The sequence below is a fragment of the Myodes glareolus genome, chromosome 10, assembly GCF_982192425.1.
Source record: "Myodes glareolus chromosome 10, mMyoGla1.1, whole genome shotgun sequence".
In the NCBI taxonomy this organism is placed as follows: Eukaryota; Metazoa; Chordata; class Mammalia; order Rodentia; family Cricetidae; genus Myodes; species Myodes glareolus.
In genome coordinates, this window is record NC_142035.1 from 50,346,340 (window position 1) to 50,369,594 (window position 23,255).

The 23,255-nt window shown below is 46.6% G+C and overlaps 2 long non-coding RNA genes across 11 annotated transcripts in view; one reads left to right on the forward strand and one right to left on the reverse strand.

Annotated features, from left to right (window-relative positions):
• The window catches only part of LOC125416526 (uncharacterized), a 115,639-nt gene that overhangs the window by 35,357 nt on the left and 57,027 nt on the right, over positions 1 to 23,255 (forward strand). For 8 of the 10 annotated variants that reach the window (XR_015739089.1, XR_015739090.1, XR_015739083.1 and 5 more), the window contains exon 2: positions 21,587 to 21,756. This is a non-coding gene — a long non-coding RNA (uncharacterized LOC125416526). The remainder of the gene's footprint in view (positions 1 to 21,586; positions 21,757 to 23,255) is intronic. The other 2 variants (XR_015739091.1, XR_015739092.1) reach the window with 1 other exon arrangement.
• Positions 15,905 to 18,957, reverse strand: LOC148120639 (uncharacterized). Its single transcript, XR_015739082.1, has 2 exons — positions 18,562 to 18,957; positions 15,905 to 16,802 (listed from the first exon to the last, which is right to left on the reverse strand). It is a non-coding gene; the product is annotated as an uncharacterized LOC148120639 (long non-coding RNA).

The window sequence follows — 23,255 nt, forward strand, 5'->3', positions numbered from 1 at the left end:
TTTTTCATGTCACTTAGACTGAGTGGCCTTATTTGAACTTTGAACTAGGTAGGATCTGACCTGTGGTTTCATAATGTTAAGTCCAATTTTATTTGTATCTTTTTTTTTTTTTTTTGAGGTTTGAATCTAAGCCACATGCATACTAGGTTAGGCAAACTCTCTACCACTGAGCTGTAGCGTTTTTCAAGAGTATCAGTCTCTCTAAGCTGCCCAGGCTGGCCTTCAACCTGTGATGGTCCCATGTAGGTGAGATACAGGCCCCCTTATGCCTGTTATTCTTAAGCATACCACTTTACTAAGAGAGACATATAGATGGGAGTTGCCGATGTAAATTATTATACAATGCTGGAGGCTGAGTGCAGACTGGCCAGGGAAACACTCTACCACTAAGCTAACTCCCCAGTCTCCCCGTGAGGAATCTGTAAGTGGTTTATATTCCCTGGAGAGCTAAAACCTCATGAAACAAAATTCCATAACGACTTTCTGTCTTGAGAGAACTATTTCCAATGCCTTTTCTAGGACATCCCTTCAATTTTTACCCTCTCTCTCAGACAGCACGCCCGAGAGCCATATCTGATATATGTAAAGTCCATGTCCGTCGAATGGACACTAAAGCTGGTCTCCCTGGGATGGACAACTCACATAGTTCTTGATAGCAAACATGGTTCCAACCTGTGGGCAGCTTTGTTATGGCACACGGGTGACTAACACTGGCACTAAGTTCTGCTCAGTGGTGGTGACAAAATGAAGGATCACCCAGGGTGCGGGTGGGGGTGGGGGCTGCAGACGCCTTCACGTGTGACGTAGTTATCTCGGTGACACAAAACACGACAGGCTTTTCTTTCCAAATGAGACGGTCTCGCCACTGGAAAGCTGTGTGTCTTGAGATTTCTGATCCCCCTCTCGCTGGGAAAGCTGGGGGACTCATTCCCATCCACAGGCAGCTTCAGTGCTATTGGGGACACATGCCACACCTAATAACTTCATTCCTGGGAGGGGGGGTTGAGATTAGACACTGCATACCACCCCAACACAGTGTGTGAAATAATGTAGGTCCATGGCCACCTTTGTAACCAGCTAGCAAGGTAAGCCTTTGTCTTCTAATTGGATGCCGCCCAACCCCCACCTTGCCCACCACTCCCACCCTGTCCTTGTTATAAATTCTTTCTGAAAGGGACCACACACGTGGAGTTGGGAATACAGAGCTAGAAAGCACACGGGGACAGAGAACCCTAGTGAGGGAAAGGGGAGCCTCAGAGGACAGACAGCTCACAAGAATGAAAGAGACGAACTTGCCTGAATGCTGTCTGAGCAGGAAAAAGCTCGTAGCTCTCCCACCTGTGAAGGTTATTGATACCCAGGAGGGATATGAAGAAGTTAGCATGCTTGAAAGAGGGGTAACCAGAGTAATGGGGTGAAACCAAGGGAAGAGGGTCTGGAATGTAATATCAGAAATCTACATCCAAACAGGGGAGTGGGGGGTCCAGCAGAGTGTGAAATAGGCTTATCAGAAAAAAAAAAAGAAGAGATGAAGAGGTGGGTGGGGGGGAATGGGACAAGGGCGGACATGGCCTATTTCTCCGATAAGACAAAAAGCCAAGGAATAGGAAGATGCAAGCTGGGTTTGGGGGCAGAGTGAAGGGAAATGGCTGGTAGGGTGTTCACAGCAGTCGGCCAGGCTGGGGCTGCTGGCCCGAGGGACAGTCTTGGAGTTTTAGATCATTCTCCAAGCAGCCAGGCATAGTCGGGGAGCTGAGCTCTGGAGACTAGCCAAGATACTCTGGGGGTTGTGGAGTCACAAGTACAAATTTCTATAGAGCATCATTTTGAAACCCTCTTCTGACTTTTCAGATAAATTGCAGAATCATCACTAATCTCAGAGCACTTTCCATTAAAACCACACTCCTGAAAAGGACTGGAAGGATGCCCCCCCCCCCAGCTCCCTAGAGTCCTCCTTTGTGTTTGCTCTTCTCCCTGCAGGCAGAGATTTATTTCATTAGTAGGGTTCCAAGGCTACATTGACAGTCCGGGGTATAAACCTTCCTGGCTTCCATCACTGGCCTGCTGCTAAAACTCTCAGTCAAGAGGCTTGGGAGCAAAGCCCCAAGTGGGTACCCCCACCCCTCATCCCGTGGATGCATCTCCACAGAACAGGGGGAGTCCGACCCAAGAGCCTCTCCCATTTTATTTTGGTGGCTGATTTTTAAATTTTCTGTGAAATAAATATCTGAGTCCAAAAGGAGGCCGTGGTTCTCCCAGCTCTCTCTAAGGGGGGGGGGGGGAGTAGTGTTTGTGTTCCTTTCCCTTCTGATCGGCCTTTCTCCCTCAATACTTCCCCCTTTTCTTTTTACTCTTTTTTTTTCCTTCAGAGCCTCTGTTTTCACTTTCTAAAAAATAAAATTATGTGAATTATTTATTATAATGATGTCAAGGAACTGGAGCTATGGCTCAGTGGGTAAGCTGCTCACCTCACATGCCTGAAGCCTTGCTCTTCGGCAGCAGGGTGAAAAAAAAAGAAGAAAATTATTTAAATTTTTTTTTTTTTAAAAAATGAACTTAAACAAATGAAACCAACCTTTAGCCTCTAGGAAGGAAAGCAGAGGTGAGCAGCAAATAACAGATTTCTCTGCAGCTGTGGAGCGGCTCAAGCAGGATCCTATCCCCTCCTTGTGGGTAAGGAGCTTCCTGCTTGCTTCTGTGGCAAAGGACCAGAAAAGCCACAATGACCTGGGTGGCTTAACAGGGTGCCACAAGAGGCCCACCAGGCCTTGCTGGTGATCATGGCTGCCACTCTCCCAAGGAGGGCCGCAAGCCAATCAGGAGGACCCAGGAAGAGCAGGCCTTCTAACTCCCCCAGGAGAAAAAGACAAGCAAGCCACAGGCTGATGAGATAGGCCCTTCTCCAAATGTCACCTCCCCCGCATTTTTGATCTGGCACGAAATGAGTGTGGCCTGCGTACTTTTGTCTCCTCTCTCTCTCTTTCTCTTTTTTTTTTCTCCCTCCCTCCCTCCCTCCCTCCCTCCCGCCCTCCACCTCTCTCTTCTCTCAGTTTCTTTGTGTATGTATTATGGGTGTGTACACATGTGCATGCATGTATGAAGAAGTCAACATGTCTTCCTCGATAGCTCTCTGTGCCATCATCTTGCTGTTTTGAGGCATCTCCCTGAACCTGGCATTCGCCGATTGGCCAGACAGTCTGACCAGTGAACACCAGAGGTCCTTCGGTCTCTATGGGTCCCGTGATGGGGCTTCAGATGCACTTGATCACACCTGGATTTTTACTTAGGTGCTGGGGATCTGAACTCGGGCCTTCATGCGTGCATGGCAGATACCTCACCAGCTGAGCTCTCTCTCCAGCCCGGCTCTCTCTGACCTGGAAATCATATATAGCCCAGACTGGCCAGAGTTCTCCATCCTGCCATCCCACGTGTTAGGGTTAGAGACATGACTTCTCAAGTCAAGCTGCAGCCCCGATTTTGGAAATTCAGAAGCACAGGAACCCCTGGGTGCTCTGCCCACTTCTGGTCTACGAGACACTGCTCAGTGACCCAAGGCTGTAGAGGGTCTCCTGGTCTTTCTGAGACATGCTGAGGCTGCATGGGAGGTTGAAGGGAGAGGAGGGCCTTGGGTGATGGAACAGGCTAGGGGAGCGGCCCATGGGCTGCCTGCCCCTGGCTGAACACTATTGGAGGTGAAGGGGCTCCTCTGAAGTGCCCTTGGGTCAGTAGGAAGAGAAAATGATCCGTTCACTGTCTCTTCTTCCTCTCTTTGTCTTCCCAGTGCAGTGGTCTCCTACTTCCGGTTTCCAGACCGATGTCTGGCTCCTTCACTGCTTGACAATGTGGGGTGATGCACCTGGATGCCGACTCAGAATACTCCCAGAGCATGCTGGGAGTGTGCTTGGATGCCTGTCATTTGTGTCTTTTCACTCTGGTGACACACCTAACTAATCATTTCCTCAAAGTGTGTCCTTAGGACCCCTAGAGAGACACCCGTGGGCCTTACTTGGCCCATGGGAAATGTAGGCCACACCTATGGAGTTGTGTCTTCTGTGTGCCAAAGTGCTATCAAGTCAGGGTTTCAACAACAGACTAGACAGTTTGCCGTGGAGTCTAGTCCAGACCTTGTGCCAGGCAGTAGCTCTGTGACTTTGACCCCATGCTTACTGATTCCGCTTGCTACCCTTAGGGTGGGCCAAGACCTTCCTGTAACAACAGAGGCTCTATCATTTGGACAGCCCCCAGATGTGGGGGTTGGGAATCAAAAGACTGGGCTCTGGCTCTTCTGGACAGGAGGTCTGAGTCCAAGAAACCACTAGCCAGGTCTTTCTGCCCAGAGAAGCTTTTTTTTTCTTCTTTTAGATTAACAAATGAACAAATGAGGGCTCTGAGTCCACCCGCCCTTCACCTTCCAGGTCAGCTGTGTAGTTTAAATGAAGCTATATTTGAAAAACCCAGCGAACTGGGGGTGACCTTGCAAACTCAGAGTTGAAATAGTGCCAGGGTTGAAATAACCAAGCCAATAAGCTTTCTATGAAGAACATGCCGAGTCCTGATGGCCAGAAAGCCCCCTCCCTGGCCACCCCATGCACGCTTCCCTGGGCACACACCTTAGACTAACCCTGCAGGCCACTCACCTGGTAAGCAGATTTACTTAGACTCTGTCCCCCAGAATGCTAGGCAGAACATTGGATTAGGTGTGCCGGACTGGTCATGGCTTTGACTGCGGAGATTATATGTACAAAAACCTCTGAAGACAAATGTTATTTAATTGGGTAAACAATCTTAGTACAGTTTCTCTTTTCTGTTTTCTTTTAAGGGCCTACTGACAGGGCTAACGGGACAGTTTTTGAGAATATTTTTTCTCTGAGCCTGTGTGCATATGGACGGTCCATCCTGGCATGTTTATCTCTGTGATAGACAGACAGATGAACATGTGCCGTTATGCCCCAGGGAGGATACTTGGAGCTGGAGAGATGAAGTTAGTTGAGCTGACTGACTGTAGGGCAGTGGCTCTCAGCCTTCCTAATGCTATGATCCTTTAATACAATTCCTCACATTATAGTGACCCCCGACCATAAGTTATTTTCATTGCTACTTCATAAAATAATTTTGCTACAGTTATGAATCATAATGTAAAGACCTGATACGTAGGATATCTGATATGCAACCCCTACAAAAGGGTCGTTCAAACCCCAATGGGGTCATGACCCACAGGCTGAGAACGGCAGAGATAGTCTCTGTCTGGGCAAACCACAGTCCAATCAAGCGGATAGGTGCTCAGATACACAGGGTTCAGGAAAGTGTCTGTGTGGACGGCAGAGGAGTGGACATTGTGTGGAATGGCAGGGAAATCTTTACAGTCAGGACAGAGTGCTAGCTGGACTGTCGGTGACTGTGGTCCTTAACTGCCATCTGCCGCAAACTGACTATCCTTCTATTGGCTTCCCTCTCTCTAGAGAGGGCATTAGAGCACTTACGCAAAGGATTTGATATTACCCCATGGGCCTGGGAAAGCACCGCAAAGGACATGGCTGGCCGAGGGCCACCGGAACAGTACTCATCTCACTGGGCTTGTCTGGGTCAACCCTAACGTGATAGCTGAGTCCCAAGCTACAAGGCTGATCCATGCTCTTCAGCATATCATGGGTGAGCCCAGTTCGCAGATGCTCACCCTCTCTGAACCAAGTATGCCCTGGGGAAGGCCCAGTGAGCAATCCTGCTCGAAGCCCTCCCGTCCGGAAAGTCAGTCTTGACACTTGAGGGGGCGGGGAACACGGTCCAGGAAGCCTCATTGTAAGGACCATTCTCCTAGCAAGAGGGAGGGGAGAGATCTCTCGAAACACAAGCTGGCGCTGGGACTTGGCTGCAGTGTGGCCTGTGAACACCTACACAGGAACTGCTTGCTCATCTCCACCAGCCACGGTGGCCAGAAAGGCTCATAAAGAAAGGGCTGGGGATAATCACATCCCCAGGATGGAGGTAAACTGGGGTGAAGACATAGTCCACCCTGCACTTATCACTGGCAAGAAGCAAATATACGTTATCTGTACCAGCAAGATTCCATGCTTCCGAGTGAATACTGATGAACATGGAGTTGGTTTCCAAGGGACTTCTTGGAAATGGATTGTGGGTAAATAACATCTGCTTAAAGCCTGGAAACCTAGTTTCCTTCGGTTTGTTTTTACATGATTTGACAGTGTGGTTTGCTTCCCGCCCCCCCCCCCCCGGGGTGGGGGTAGTAAATAAAAACTGTCAATTTAGTGAGAACCACAGTCAAACTATTCTATGAGCCTGTAGGCACCCAGGTTGCTGGTGAAGGACAGCAATTCAGTGTGAGATCAGATTCACTCCAAGGGCAACCTTACCTAACACACTTGGGATGGTATGTATCATATATATATATATATATATATATATATATATATATATGTATATGTATATATATATATATATATATACTATCACACACACACACACACACACACACACACACACACACACACGCACGCACGCACCACTATGGGATGTGCATTGTTATCCTGTTGGAGAAAATGTAAGAATCAGTGTATGGATTATTTCTGCTTTGTCACCGAACTGTGCCGCATTTGCTGGCTCACTGCAGAGCGAGGACCGCAGACTGCGACTGTTATTCTTTCTGGGCGATTAAGGCTCCTTCCCTAGCAACAGGCAGCAGCAGAAAGCAAGCAGGGCAGGCTAATAAACCAGTAGGGACAGTGTCAACAACAAAGGCAGCCATGGAGGGAGGGAAGAGAGCAGGGCATGTAGGCTCATGGGCTCCCGGTCTGCCGTGGCTGGAACCAGGAGGGAAGAGGACCCTGGTGTAGAAGTCGCCTGGACTGGCTGGAAAAGAGGGCTTCACATTTGATTGTGCGAGCAGTCGCCACTGGGCTGGACGAGGGCTGTCAGAAGTGCTGAATTGTGACTCTATTTGCCCTTCTCAAATTGAATCCATGAAGCTGATCAGCTCTCTCTGGGACTTCTGTGTGCTGACCCACCCAGAATGTCAGCCAACCTGGTGTACAAAAGGGCCTGCAGATCTGGGCTGTGGGCATGGTGGATCTAAGAGTCTGCTCGTGCTAAGGTCCAAGGAAACCGCCTCACCTTGGCATTGGTGACCCCGCTTCTGTAACTTCTAGAATGAAGGCCACAGCTCAGGCAAGTGAGGAGAATTCTTAGGAAGTGAAGTCTGGTGCCTCTAAGGTCACATCAATCAAAGCTGCTGTTTGCTGATGAAGGCAGGTACAGAGAGACCGTCGTTGGGGCCAGTTGCTGTCCCTGAGCCTCTAGCTTTCCTGTAGAACTGACTGTGTGGGAGCCTGGTCCTCTAGGGTTTGGAGGTAACCTATAAGGGCAGATGTTTTGGTTTTTTTTTTTAAATAATTTTTATTATTTTATTGAAATAAAATTCACATACTATATTATTACCCTTTTGAAGAAAATATAAACTTTATTACAAAAAACACTTGCAAATAAAAATATCACACATCAAAATTAACCAGACCCAAAGTCTATACATTTCAATGAACTCCCATACATTTAGAGCAGTCATTTGGAGGAAATGTGACACTTGACATCGGATTTTACATGCTTACTATTGAAGATATTTGTGTATAGTTATCAGTTTAAAACTTAACTGATAAACATGAAATTTAAAAGCATGGGGTGCCAAGTGTTCTGTGCCTGCAATGTGTAATGTCCAGATCAGATACAATAGAGCTACTGGGGAACGTAGACAGGATGGAAGAGTGTGTGTCTCATATGCACTAAGCCCTAAATTTGAGTCCCAGCACAATAATAATAATAAATAAATAACAATAATCAATATATTCTTTAAAAGTTTTCAATATGTGTGTTAAAATCCTTTCTTAGTTTTTTAAATGTATAATATATATATATATATATATATTTGATACATACTGCAATAATACCACAATTTTACTAAAAAAAAAAAAAAACAAAAGGTTTTTAATGAAAGCCCCGAGTTCAGAGCAGAAGCCTTTTTAAAAACCAACTGTCAGATAATGAGCTAGCACAGTGTTGTAAAATATCCCCCTCCTCCCCACATCCTTTGAAAGCCACACTGCCACTGCACATAAGCCCTTGTTTGCATTACGGTACTGGGTCAGCATCCCTCAGGCTCCACAATGCTAATGAAAATGGAGGATTGTGGGGGGGGGCTTATGGGCCATGTTCTGCTCTGTCTGAAATATCTGTATAATCCCAGGAATGGGGTTCTGGAAAATTCAGGGTGTTACTGACTACATGGTAGTGATTCTGTTTGGGTCTCTGGGGCTTAATTTATGTTAGGGCTCAATTTTCATTCCCAACAAATGAGGCCGGGAAGTGGTATTTGGGAATGAGGGAATGATGGCTAACACTCTGACTAAACATCACTCGCCTGGGGGTGAGCCGGTGGAGATCCACTCTTGATGAAGCCTGCAGCCTTCACTCTTGGCTGCTGAACACTGACCCAGGGCCTATGATGGGATGGATCTGAGTTCTTCAGTTAGAGACCCTAAAGCCGGCGTTTATAAGGAACTTTTATGGCTCCTTTGGTGTGACTTCTTTGGATGCAGCTCTAAGTGACACTAAGCATTTGGTGTCCTTTTGGGTTTTTCCAGGCACCGTGCACCATTTTTTTAAGAGTCAAAGAGAGCCTCCTTGACAGAGAGTTCTTCCGTAGACAATTCGGGGTGAGGAAGTGGGCCACAGGGTGGGAAACACTACTGTCATTTATAACGCTGTCCCCCAACTCAGGACTCTGTGGTTTGGTCTCTCCGTCACCATCCCTGTGACAACATGTGAAAGTTGGCTTTTCCTCCCCTGGTCACCCACGGCTCCGCTTCCTTTTGAACAGCTCTTAGGTGAGAACTGAGAGGCTAGGAGAGCCTTGGTGGGAACTAAATAACATCGAGTCTTATTTTCAGATTTCTAAGCTGGGAATCAGCAAAACAAGCCTTGCTGGTAGGGGGTGGTGGCGTTGTCAGCTAAGTATAGACTCGAGGTAGATACATCTGACATCTTTAAATGTCAAACTCACCGCACATCACAGATGGCATTGTGCCTGGGGATCGAAGTCCCTTTAAAATACACTTCATGTAAATACATTTTTTGTGAAACCACAAGCTGTGTCTCTCAGTTTTGTTTTCAGCTGGCTTTGATAAAGAGATTGGTTGGCATTTTGCAGCTAATTAAACCGAGCTTCCCAGCTAACATCAATGAAAGGGCTAGGTGACTCTCACAAGCACACGCCACTCTTCAGGGTCCTGGGCCATCACGGTGCCTTTGACTTGTGCTACAGATCCACCCTTCAGAGCAAAGCTGCTTAGCTGTACTCATGAGTCTACAGCCAGAGCCTTCCTGTCGTCCGTGATGCAGATCCACAGTGTAATGAAACTGGATAGCTCGCTGTGTCACCAGTGAGATTGGGGACAGAGTCAGGCTGCAGGAGTGTGATGCGCCTTTCCTCATAAATTAGTATTACATAGATTGTAAATTCCTCCTGCTTGTTGGATATTTAATTTTTTATTTTTTTAAATTTTTTTTATTTTATTTTTTACTGGCAGTCAATTTTATTTTCTTCTCTGTAGAAAGAAAAAAAGCATTCTGAGTTTGGGGGGCTCCTCTGACTTTTGTCTGTCCAGCTTCCCCCCCCCACACTTGAAGTTATTTATAGATCCTTAAAAAAATATCGTACATTAAAAAAACCTTAATATCCTAATTCTACATCTGAACCAGTCTAAGCCTCTAAAGTGATGTTATTTTAACAAAATTACTGCCATCATCTTATAAATGATAGATTGGATTCAAACAAAAGAGCCAAGGGGGGAAAACACATTTTACTTATGCTTAGGAATATCTTTAAATAGAACAAAGTTTTAAAAGTTTTGGTGTTAGCAAGTTCAGTTTTGTGTGTGTGAAAAAGAGAAACAATAAAACAGTTAGGTTACATGTCAAATAATTGCTAAGACTTTAATTTTTAATGCAGGAGAGTTTTTATGTTTATATATACTTCCCCCCCCAAATTGAATTCTTCTTCTCCTTCTTTTATTTATTTATTTATTTTTTAAAGAAAACGTGTTGACCATTTATTCAGGAGGAGCTCGGGGGCTGTGCAACCACCCTGCTCTTAAGAAATTCCCGGGTCCCAAGCACAGAGGAGTGTGAGCTGAGCTTCTCTGCTGTGGTGAGGCGCAGTTAAAAGCACAGAAGTTCTGAAGAAAAGCCCTTCAAAACCATGTCATGCTTTGCTTTTTCCAGATGACTAAAGCCACCATCATTTCCCAAGTCTCGCACAGGGCAGCGGGGCTGTGTGTGGTTTTACAAGGGTGGTAGGTGCTCAGGGCAAGCTTCTTCTGAGTGCTCAGCTTTGCTGAACGAGGACAGAGAGGGCGTTCTAAAGGGAAATTCTCAGCAGATGCTCTCTGAAAATGACAAATGTTGGTGACCTCTTTTGTCTTGAAATTCCCGGTCACTTGTTAAAAATCACAGCCTTGTTTCAAAGTTGTTCTGTCTGTCTTGTGTTAAATGCTGGTATCTTCTAGAAGGCAGTCGGCTTGCTTGGAGGGACACTGCCTCATGGGACTGAGAGGGCTGGAGACTGGGGTGTTTCTGAATCTCAGGCAGGTTACTAAACATCACACTCTTGAATGGAAGATATTAACTCACCGGTGTTCTCCTCGGTTCCACTTTACCAGAAGCAATGTCAACCTTTCACTGAGAATCGTTTAGGTTGACCACAGATAAAAGTGACTCCCTTGCTAATGACTTGAGATTTCTTGTGCTAAGTGTTCTGACAATCTATTTGTCCAGTCATCCTCCTCAGTTTTTAAAGACTGCTTGTTTTGGGTCCCTCTCACTGTTTATTTTGGGGAGGCTGTTTATGAAGAAATTGCCTTTCTGAAGAAACAATGACTCCTTAGACTCTGTGGGTGTTTCCTTTCTTTGCTGCTTAGAGAATTTTTCAAATATCAACGGGGTTATGCAAAGGCACAAGGAACAAGAACCAACCAATTCCTACATTATTTGAGATCAGGGAAGCACTGGGGTGCCTCCGTGGGCTTTTTCAAAGTGTCCCTTAATTTAACTACCCAGAGGCACGAGCAGTGTCTTTGTCTAAAGCAGAGATGAAAAACTGGATTTTCCTCAACACAAATAACAAAGACTGATACTTGCAGAAGTGCCTGAAAACCTGATAGTGCGCGCAGGCTGCTGTGACGGGTGCTGTCTCTCTCTGGAGAGATGTTTGGGCTTTTAAGAACTCATTAATTTGATTGTAAACGCCTCAGTGTTATCAGGAAAGTAGCTGTAGAAAATGGTTTCAGAATGTGTCATTTTCTCCTTGGTTTAATCTGAGGCAGTGTGTGGGCATGCTGGTATTTTAAAAGGCTAAAAATGTACACATTGCTGTATCTTCGAACCTGAAGGACGGTGTCAAGCAGAGCTTTCTGAACTCGGTCCTGCGGCTCCTGTTCGGCTTTCCTTCCAAGTCACTTAGGAGTCTTTAGGGAAGGGTCCTTCCTGGCTTCTTCCTTGTCAGTGTCTTGTTGTAATGATTCACCAACAAAAACAAAAAGAGGTGGGGGAAAGCCATGGCAGTTTTCCATCTTGTCTTGGTTTTAATATTTAATGCCTCATCAAATAAAGCCATGCGTTTTCATTTTAACTAGGTGTCATTCTTTATTTGTTTTTAATGAAATGATTTGTGGTGTAAGACTGCCGTTTGGTTTCAATATTAATATATTGCTGAACTCCGTGGGTGTCATTTATTTTCAGTAGTAAATAACTGCTTAACTGGTGATTTCTTTTTTCAAACCTTGGTTTAATTCATTTGACTCCCAGGGAGTCTCATCTGCATTTTCAAGTTTTATCTGGTTTCTGTAAATTTTTTTTTGTAAGTTAATAATGATACAGTGTGTCATTAAACAGGGTAGTCTCGGGGTCTCATCGTGGTCAGAACCAGAGAATGACTCCTGGCTGGTTTCAAAATCCAATCAGCAGGTTAATCATTAATGATTCTTTTTTTTTTTCCACAAAAGGCTGATTAGGTTGTTTCAGAATATGAATTTACTAGAGTTCTGTTTTCAAATATATATACCAGTGAACATCTATGCATTTTTAACCTTAAAAGGGGTTAATTGGGTACAGAAGAAGTACCCTTTCTGCTTGTGTTGTGGCTTGTTCATTTTCTCATTGACTGTAATTGGTAGTTAAAATGTTGAAAACAGTTTGGGAACAAAATGTCTGCTTACACCATGACAAAATTGGCCACAATTTGCCGATTGGGTTGATAACAAAAGCCCGCAACACAAAATAGGTAGAAAAACAGTTTGTTCGGTGATGTGAGACCTCTGGAGGGTTCCTTTTGCAGGTTTTTTTTCTCTCTCTCTCTCTCTTTTTTTTTTTCATTCTGATGTTTATGTTGTGATGGAAATACACGCAGAGAAGTCTCTGAGCACCCTCACAGCCTCATTAACCACTTCATCATCTGGTTTCTTTTAAAACTTCAGAGAGCAGCCTGTTCACCTGGCATCTGAGACATGGCTTAGTTAAAAGCACCTAAACTTCTGCATCTCATCCTGGTTCCACCGGCTCAGAAATGTCTCCAAGCTCACAATTTTGATCTTTGAAAGGAGATTTTAAATTGTTTTTTCCCCCCTAAGTGTTCCACACGGAACTATAATATGGCTATAACCACACTCCTGAGGGTGTTAAACAAACACTGCAGTTAAAAAATAAAAGTTCTCTACCTGGCCATGCAATAGACAAAAACTTCAACAACCGAAAGCACAAATGGAGCCTTGTATCTGGACAGACTGTAAACAAACGTTAATGTTTTACATAAGACAATACTTTTTTTTTTTTTCAAATGATAAAATTGAATGAAGACTATCCTCCCCTTTGAGCCTGTTGTTTTGACTTGGGGTCTGTGTGTGTGTGTTTGTGTGTGTGTGTGTGTGTGTACGTGTGAGGGTCTTCTTTTTTTTTCTCCATCCAAAAACCTCAGACACTCCAGGACAATAATTAGGATGAGGCTTCTGCTGATGTGATCTTTGTTTTCACAAATAAATACAAATAACTCAAACTGAAACTCGATGGCTTTGGTGATAATACATTAGCAGCCGCGGGGAAATTTTCTTCATTTTAATGCTCTTTCACAACCCACATTCAGTTTCGGTAGGAAAATTATTAACCTTTTCAGCAGCTAAAAGAGGGGTGCACAATAGACAACTGGGTATGATTTGAAGCTTTTACTTCTATTTTTAAGATTGTACGGTATACAAAACCCCTTTTTCTTTCTTTCTTTCTTTCCCCCCTTTGACTAATTGCTTTCTTCCCCGGTTACATAATTAGTTGCTCTGTTTTCAATCAATTGCTTATTTTACAATGTTGACTTTTATTGTGGGGAGGAGGATTGCTGGTTCCCAGTCTTCTATTATTTGGTGCTACCACGAGGAAGTGGACTTGACTCTGGCTGATGGCCTCAGCTCTACTCCTGCGTAGGATCCGAGTACACACCTCCCTGGTAATTTTCAAAATCCAGTCAGGTCACATGCAGATGGCTTTGGTGTCAGGCAGCAGCCCCCTTTCTCCTCCCTGCCTCAGGTAGCCTCTGGGTCCCTACCTGTGACACTAAAGCTAGGTTTGATTGGCTTGATGCTGTGCAGGTCTCTGTGGCCCCGGGACCTTTATAGAGGCTGGGCTGGCAGACTTTCTCCAGCTACTGCAGTTGTGCAGGGGTATGTGGGCATGGGTGGAGTAGGGGTAGGGATCATGTCAGGATCTTGAAAGCCTTCTTCTTCACCTGAAACAAGCAAGAGATCATAACTTGAGACAGAGAGGCCGGAGTGACAGGGTTCTGTTCTCAGAGATAGGGTGCTCACACCTTTGGGAAAGACTTTGAGTGGGAACTAGGGTCTCCTGGGGTCTGACCAGCCTATAGTTTGTGAATTTACTGTAAGCCCCCACAGTGCCCAAGTACTCCACCCTGCCTGTGGCCTCTTCTCTGTCATGGAAAAGGTGACCATGGAAACTGAGGGACAAACATCTTACCTGTATCGTACTTACAGCTTCCTAACTTCCTCCTTCCTTCCTTCCTTTTTTCTTTTCTCCTTCTTTTTCCCATACTTTCTGTACAAGGTTAGGCTTTTTGTTATTGTTGTCGTTAAACTGTTTTTTAATCTGTTCTCGAGCTGACCTTCTGTGGTTCCTACCTGTCTCAGTCAGTACAAGTGTTTTGTTGTGTCTGGTACCTAAGCTCCGACACTTCAGTGTGACCAGACTAGAAGGTACCCACCTTTGTATCCACCGTCCTTCCCAGGGTGACAGCAAGGTGTACAGAGACGGTGACATGGTTCTGTTTCTATTAAAGGGAAATGTCAAGAGACCTCAGGGTCCCGTAGTCTCAGTATGTCTGTGTAGGCTGGGAAGAGGAGGCAGTGATGGGTGGCTTGGGCTGGTTGAGCAGTTTGGTGTAGGAGAGTTTCTGACTCGTGAGTTTGAGAGCCCTCCAGCCCAGATCTGTGCTGTGTAGGTATGCACGATCAAACGCAGGAGATGGGGGCTTCCCCTACAGTCTCTCCAAGCTTTGGGTGCCTTTGGAGTTGCATACTCTCCCTGCCCACTGTAGGGGTCTCTGGAAAGGGCCAGCAACTGAGTGGCTCAAGTATAATTATTAAAACTGACACCAACAGATGGCTAGGTGTGGTCAGTAGGGCCAGAGGAGTCTAAGTTCATGACCCAGCACCGAAGACTGGTGCAGGGAACAAACCACCACTTGCCACGGATGGCTCTTGCATTTCTATTTTGGGGAGGGGAGCTATGAGGACAAACCGAGTTCCTGGTCTTTACCCCAGAGTTTCTAAATTAAAAGAGCCAGGAAGAAGCTTGAGCGTTTGTGTGTCGAATGCATGCTCGGGTAATTTCCATGCTGCTGTGGGGAGAATGGGTTTAGTCTGGAGACCTGCACTGAGACCTGCTCACTCTCCAGGGCCAGGCTGGCATGCCTGGAGGATTGGGGCTCTGCCTTGCTTCTGGTGAACACAGCTTTTCAGGGGCCCGAGGCAGTTCTTAGTGACTGTATAGCAGGACGTTCTATAATTTGGACCTCTCACAAAGTCAGTCAGGCTATATACGTTTGCTAAAAAGTGTCCATGACGTTCTTCGAAAAATAATTTTTCCTCTGGCAAAAATGGAGAACGTAGCCAAAGGGAAAAGTGTGGAAAGAAAAGACCAGAAGATAGCCTAGGAAGACCAGACCTTTAGTTGTGGACCTTTTGCTCAATTGTACCTTTGCTGTAAACTGAGGCAGTTCCTAGAGGTACCTAAGGATTACTAAAATGTGAGCCAACTTGCAAGATCCTTGAGGCTCTGGTTTATTTGAATTACTGGTGAGCATCTGGCCATTCCAGGACTCTCAGAATGTGAGGACCAGGATGCAGGGTGGGAAGCTGGGTATGACTGTCAAACTTTACCTGTTGCACTTGGGGATACCCGGGCTTTGGGCTCTGCCAGATTGGTAAGAGATGGCCTTGGCACATCCTTCTGAGAGGAACGATGCCGAACTTGAGTAAAAACACACATGGGGACACTCTAGCAAATGGGAGGCTGTACTCAGTGGTGGGTGAGAGGACCTGGGTGTTGGAACAGCTCTGGGAAGGACTCAGGCTCTGCTGTCGGGGCTGAAAGCAGTCACTTTCTCAGTCAGGTGTAGTTAACAGCGATGCACGGGGCACTCAGAAGTTTCTCAGGGGAGTCCCCCACCCACAAAGGCTCTAAAATTGTTCGGAGATAATGGATGTAGCTCTGGACACAGGAACCCTGATGAGAGACTGTCCCGCGCTACCGTCTCGCCAGCAAGAACCACGCGGTACACATAGGATCCTTCTGCAGAAAAGCTTTATGTCTCTTGGGAGCTAGAGCATAAGCCACATGGCGGAGACCCAGATAAGATGGAACCCATCCCTTATAAAGGAAACAGACCCCGCTCTGGACGTGTCATTCTTGGATTGGTCAACGGCTCCCAGTCCCAGGTGAAACCTTGGGAGTAGTGGAAAATACCAACACATGTGAGCTTTCTAGCTCACCTGGCGGTGCAGCGCCATCTATGGTGGAAAGTGTGGTTGCGGCCCTCTACATCTCCCCCTAATTTTACTTCTTTGCAGAAAGGCAACTCCCTAGGAAGGTAAAGATAGAGGTCGCACTTCCCAAAATGAAAACATTAAAATGGGCTTACACGGAATCTGTCCCTAGGCTCATGACACCTGGAACCTATCCGGCCTGCCCTCTGCCAATTTTCTGGGAAAGGGAATATATGGCAGGAAACCCTTAAGCAGAGCGACTTATCTCTCAGAGAGGGCCATTCTCTGTGCGATGCTTTTCAGCTCGACAACCTTCAGGGCTAGTAAGCCAAGCACTCCACCCTGTGCAATGGACCATTGTCCTAGGGGTGCAGGAGCTGGTTGGCTTAAACCTTACTGCTTTAACATAAATAACCACACATCAGTAGAGGCCCCCTGTTCTAGGGCAGCCAGCGCTGAGCAAAAACCACTTTATCCCTATGGCTTTGGGATTTGAGTCAGCAGACCATCCAGAGAAGAAACACTATTCCATAGCGTAGGACCGTTCCAAAACATTTCCACCCCCACCCATTCTTTGAAGTAGGGGATGAAGGACACAATCCAGGACTGGAATTCTTCAGCCAGGCTTATGTCCACTCGCGTGGAGTTGATTGTCATGATGGACCATCTCAAGGAGGACAGCAAATCATCAAAATTCTCCTGCAAGATACAAAGACAATTCTCGGGACAAGTTAGCCACTTTTATAAAGTTCTCATATGGTACATTGGTCACACATAAGGCTGGAGTTTTCCATTCACAGCCCAATTGGGCAAGCTGCCATAAGATATCCACCTGTTCTTTATTCTACCTCTAATAGATGTATCTATGGTAGCCTGTTGATCCAGGGCTGTAGCCACTGTGGTAGATAACTGATTGAGGGTCTCTGTTTTTCATGATATAGGCCGTGCTGTCCCAGTGGCGCCTAGGAAAAACCCAGGCCCTGTTTGTTGATATTAGGTTTAAGATTTATTGGCTCCCGTATTCCTTGCCAGTACGGTGGCCTTGGGTTCCAGAGCCCGCCCGCTATCCAAGGGCTGTGTGAGGCTGCACGGCTCCGCGTGTCCCAGGCCAGGAAGTGGCGGCTCCACCCCCAGGCGCCCCTGCCTTCCCCGCGGGGCTAGCCTAGTTCTCTGAGGCTGTGTTGGTGGCGGAGTGTGGCGGGAGCCGACACTCAGACCGAGGCGGCACAGGCAGCAACATCTCAAGGTCCGCGCCAGAGCCGCTGCGGCTCAAGGGGCCAATGGGAGAAGCGGCGACCAGGGCCGCTTTCCTACTAGCCAACTCTCAACACCTGTGCCACAGCAAAAGCAGTTGTAAACAAACTCTCACAGACCCAGCCAACGACCCAATCACTTTAAAAATCTAAGGGCTTTTTGCATCTACCTCCCTGTGGATCCTGAAACATTAGATTTAAAACCAAATAGTTGTAAGCTGCCATGTGGTCACTGGGGAATTGAACTCACGACCCTCGGAAGAGCAGGCAGCATTCCTAACCCCTATGCTATCTCTTCAGTTCCTTATTCAGATGGAAAATCTCTTGGGCTAGTAGCCAGCATTGTTCGCCCCGCCCGTTGCCCCAGGCTATGCCTTTGTTACCTAGGATCAGCACAGCTCAGCTCAGCCAAGCGGAACAGAAGCCACTCCAGCCTCAAAGCCCCTCACAATTTTAGGCACATTGCAAGCCTTCTGACCTGGCAGCTTGTGGCACCGTTCTCATTCTCGGTACTGCTGTGATACCCTCCAGGCCAGGCACCAACTGAGCCTGCGCAATATGCCTCCCACCATAGCCACAGAGCAAAGCTCCGCTCCAGCCACCCTCCAGCCCCAGCTGCACCCACTCCGAGCCCAAACCGGTGCACGGAGCAAAGCTGAACTCAGAGAAGCAGGCTTGAAAGGACCTCATTTAATCTTTAAGGGAATTTGGGCGTCGTTTAGTCTCTTTGGCTGCTTCCTGCTGTTATTGGGCCGCTGCATTTTAGGGGTATACATTACAACATTTCAGGAGGTCTCGGTGATTCAAACCACGTAAATCCCAAGTACACCCTTAAGCTCTCCTTTTCTGTGGAGACGAAAACAGAACCTCTTTCCCAAAACACCACATCCTCAGCAGTCTCCAAGTTCAAATATCCCTCTCCCATCCAGTACACAAAAGACAACATGAACAACACAACATAAAGCTTTTGACCCTGCAAATCAGCCCTCTCCCCCATCTCCACTCTCCCAAAATCACCGGGAGGTCCTTTTTAACTTATTTTTTTTTTGTCTCCCCCATTCTTTACCGGAGGGTCCTTTTTAACTTATTTTCTTTTCTGTCTCCCCCATTCTTTACCGGGGGGTCCTTTTTAACTTATCTGGGTGCGCGCACAACCTCCCACTGCTGCTCAGTTTCTGATATGCTCTCTGGACTTTAGAGCGTACCTCTCTAAGCTTGCATGCCTGCAGTTCTGAATCCTCCTTGTGTCCAAGGGGTCTCCGGTGGTGCAAAGTTCTTCTTTTTCCCGGGTATCAGCACCAGATGTCCCGCGCTACCGTCTCGCCAGCAAGAACCACGCGGTACACATAGGATCCTTCTGCAGAAAAGCTTTATGTCTCTTGGGAGCTAGAGCATAAGCCACATGGCGGAGACCCAGATAAGATGGAACCCATCCCTTATAAAGGAAACAGACCCCGCTCTGGACGTGTCATTCTTGGATTGGTCAACGGCTCCCAGTCCCAGGTGAAACCTTGGGAGTAGTGGAAAATACCAACACATGTGAGCTTTCTAGCTCACCTGGCGGTGCAGCGCCATCTATGGTGGAAAGTGTGGTTGCGGCCCTCTACAAGAGACAAGGCAGGTGGAGAGGCATCAAGGGTTTGTGCTTCATTCTCTGCATGGGCACCTCTAGCCAGGACTGCATTTCTGGTCCCCAGTGAGCACAGTATGGTGCATGTAATTTCTAGGCTGTCCACAACATCTTGGGGGGAAATAAAGTTGTGCATCCATAGTGGGGGGGGACAGTATTAATAGTGAGTATTAAATATCCACAAGAATAGAAAGCCCATCAAAGCAGAGAGTAACATGGCCCCATGTGTGACCAGGTACCTGTTCAGGCTCATCCTAATTCTGGAGGGTTATGGGTAGTTTCTACCCACTCTCAGTGCCCACTAGATTATAGAAGCCATTCTTGAGATGCTGTTAGCATCAGGAACAAACTTCTTATAGTCCCTAAATGGGTTAACCTCCATTGATAACTAGTCATCCCGTATGGGATCCATAGAAACTGGATTCGCCCATGCAAAAGTTCCCAGGCCAGCTAATTCAGGCCCTGTAGTGGGAGCTGAAATTCAATCAACTTCTCAGCTTTGGCCGCTAGCCCAATGGAACTAGGTGGGAAAGACTCAGGTCCCAGTCTAGTTGTGTCCTTCCAGTGTGACCTTGGAAAGGGTGTCTACTTCCTCCTTCTGTGTGCTTAGCTTACTTCATCTGTAAGGCCTGGCCACCCCAAACAATTTCTGTACCCACTTGACTGGGTACACCATATTGTAGCTGCCTAGGCTGTTAGGTTTGAGTCCTGCATCCCACTCAGAAGAGGTAGGCTGGTGGGGATAGGGTAGTCAGCTGCCTCTGCTTTGTTGGTAGAACTAAAGGAAGCCAGTTTCTCCTTCCACCCATGTCAGCCACTGGTGCGTCACTCAGTTCCTGTTTCTCTTTGCCCACCCAGGAAGGCGCTGCAGATGAAATCCTGGGCCAGATGGCGGATACTGTGAGCCTGGTCAGAAAATGCTGGCTCACAGGACACAAAACGGGAAGCTGGTTTTCCCAAGAGATTCATTGGGGGACCGGGGGTGGGTGCTGTTCCTCCTAACTGTGTAGGTGTCACATAACCAGGTTCTTTAGCTTCCAGAAACTTCCTCCACCACTGCCAGTAGGGGTCTTTGAAGGAAAGCAAAAGGCCGTATGGTATCACAGTTGCCTGTATCAAGAGCCTTGAGCCCCAGAGGAGCTTTGCTGTTAGTGACCTGCAGCCCAGAGAGCATTTTTAGAAGAATTCCAGTCAGACCTCAATGGACAGGCAATCTGTCCTTTGCAGGACTTCCTAACTTCATTCAGCAGCAGGACACATGTTGGGAAACACACAATACACCAGTCCAAGCAACTTTCCGTATTTCCTACTTCTCACATCCTTTGGACACTATGCATTGTGAAGGAATCTCTTGGGGAAGGATGGAGCCATTCCAAAAATCATACACTCCCTCCACTGATACTGCAGAAAAAAAAATATGAGTCATTAACAAAAGGCCCCAGGGAAGTGCAGGATCTGCTGGAGCTCAGGGTGAACCCAGGGTAGTGTCTTAAATAGGCTGCCTGCTGGAGGAGATAGGGGGATGTCCCAGGAAGCTTTGAGTGGTACAGCCTTCTCAGCTATCGGCGTTGTTCAGAATCACAGCTGGAAACAGTGGTCAGCTTAGATTTGACCTTCCTCCCATGGGAGTATTGTTTCCAACCATCTCTTGGAAAAATTGCTCCATTCTGTTGGTGTGTGTGTGTGTGTGTGTGTGTGTGTGTGTGTGTGTGTGTGTAGCAGATCTGAGTGCAGAGTTGGCTTTGTGGGCCTTCGGCATGCCCTTTGGGGGCGTGGCACCATCTGCATCTCTGTGTCTATTCTGCCTTTGGAAATACCCTTTCACTTGTTTGGGAGCGTTGAGAATGTGATCTGCAAGCAGGGTGCATCTTGGGAGGCTGACCACAGGGGCCTCAAGCAACAATGCAGTTATTAATAGAACCATGGTCTTTCTGGAACTTTTGTCAGCTTTGGACTGTCCTTGCCACCTCTGCTTGGTTTTGTGTGTGTGTGTGTGTGTGTGTGTGTGTGTGTGTGTGTGTGTGTGTGTGGCGGGGGCTTGTCTCATTTTTTCCTTCTCTTCTATGGAGGCTACTTGGCACAAATTTAAGTGAGCCCATAGCTGTGATATTCAGAGTCTCAGAGAAGAGAATTGACTGGGGACTCTGCACCTCCATGAATTGGGGTGACCTTGCTTGGGGTTGCTCTGGGTCCTAGGGGATGGGAGCATAGGGCATCATCTAGGCTATCTTCTAAGTCCTGCATGAGTCTCCAGAAAAATCAACAAGAGCACACAGAAGTAGAGCCTCAAAGCTCACTCGGCATCAAACCCCATGGGGAAGTCACAACAGGGTGGCCCCAAACAAGAGAGTGAGATTCTGGGAACATTTGTCTTTCTGATCTTCCCTGAATGGCTTTAAAATGTTGTCACACCTCACTGCCACCCTTCAATTTCAGGTCTCACTATGTGAATAGATGTGTTATTGATTTGAGCCCCCCCACACACACACACTCACAGCGGCGTTTATGATATGACTCCCTTTTCGGTTTCCATGTACTAGAGTGACTGTCTCAGTGCGGTTGGCAGTGACCTATGTTTTTCTTGCATATTTTTGTTTCAGAATAACTGGGAGCTGAAACAGGAAGCCCCATGACACAGTTGATCGAAAATGACACAGACACAGAAAAATCAGGACGTGCCCCCAGCACCTCTACCTGCTGCCTGCTGATCGCAGCGAGAAGGCAGGTGAAGGGTTTTCCCGGGAATGGACTCTGGCTACGGAGGACTCTGGTGAGCCTCCCTGCTCTCTGGTGATGGGCCTGTAGTATTTTGGTGATAGTCTTTCTTCGGTTGATTTCTCACTTATGTTTCTCTCTCTCATGTCTTGATTTTTTTCTTCATTAAAAGCAAAACCAAAGAAAATGAAATAAATAGTCTGTTAATTAGCTTTACAGAAACACTAATTAAGAACACCAAGCTTGAACTTAAGGTAACTTTCTCCAAGGCTACATGTCAAGATTGTCATAACCACATAGATAACCATGGCATTTTGAAAAGTGTGTTGAGCTTGAATCTCACTACTCAGTCATGTTTGTCCTGCTTTTTATTATATTCTAGAAGATCTCTCTTGGAGCCACTGTTGGCAGGCTGATAGTTGAGAGCTTTGGGATTTGTCCCTGTCTGTCCATGTTCTTTCTGGTCACAGCTGATAACTGGTCTAGAGAGCTACAATGGGAAAATCCCACTTTCTCTGCTCCCCCCAACTCCACATTCAACATTGATTTATAGAGTCAGTCCATAATAACTTCTTATGGGGCCCATTGTATACCATATTCTGGAGTCAAGATGGGATAGCCTCTGCCCCTCCCCCCAGCATGTGTAGCCTACTTATAAGTAGGCTTGGCTCAAGAAGTAAAGAATGGTATATATCACGGATGTTTCATTCAGATGTCCTGATTTTTCCAAATCTGTCCCTCAAGTCCTGTGACTAGCACTTGAATGTCCTCTGAAATGGTTAAATGGCCAGTCATTCCTGCTCCAGAGTCCTCTTCTCATTTCCAACTGTAAACTCAACATAGTCACCATCCTGGGAAAGTTGCCAAAGAGGCCATTTGTAGTCACCTCCAAGAGTCTATTAGTTTTCACTTGTAAGCTTAGCAGAAATCCAAGAATAACTCAGTGGCTATGCTCACTACTTTATACTCTCAACATCAGCATGCTAATTGGTCATGGGGCTCATCGCAGAGGCCCTGGGGGACTGGCCCAGGGATCCCATCCAGTTCTCACCCAAATGCTGAGAGTCTGGGAAGTCTCCCTACATACCAAGTCCTGAGAGACACCTTGACCCCTTTCATTTCATCTCTCTGATTATTTTTCTGCGTAGGGCTTAACTACTATTAGAAGTGGCTATCGTTTGTTTATTGCCTGTGCATCTTACTGTCCTTCCTAGTTTTTTCTTGATAGAGGCAGATGTGCTATCTTATCCCCAAGTCTGTCCACAGCATTTGGCACTCAGTACAGCAGACGTGAGTTGCTTCTCAGCAATAGGCATATCTACATTCTAACTACATGGTGAGGCTTAAGCCTCCGTCTCTGCAGGTGGTTGCTGGAGCAGTAGGATGTGGATCCAGCCCATCCTCCAGCCCCCTGCTTAGCAGGAGAGGTGGGACACAAGCCTTTCACCATCTTCATACCCAGATGCTCATTAGAACCAATCTTCTTGCTTATTTATCCTCAAGTACAAGTTTGTTCGGTCATATTCCTGGAAAGTCAAAAACCATTGAGCTGTG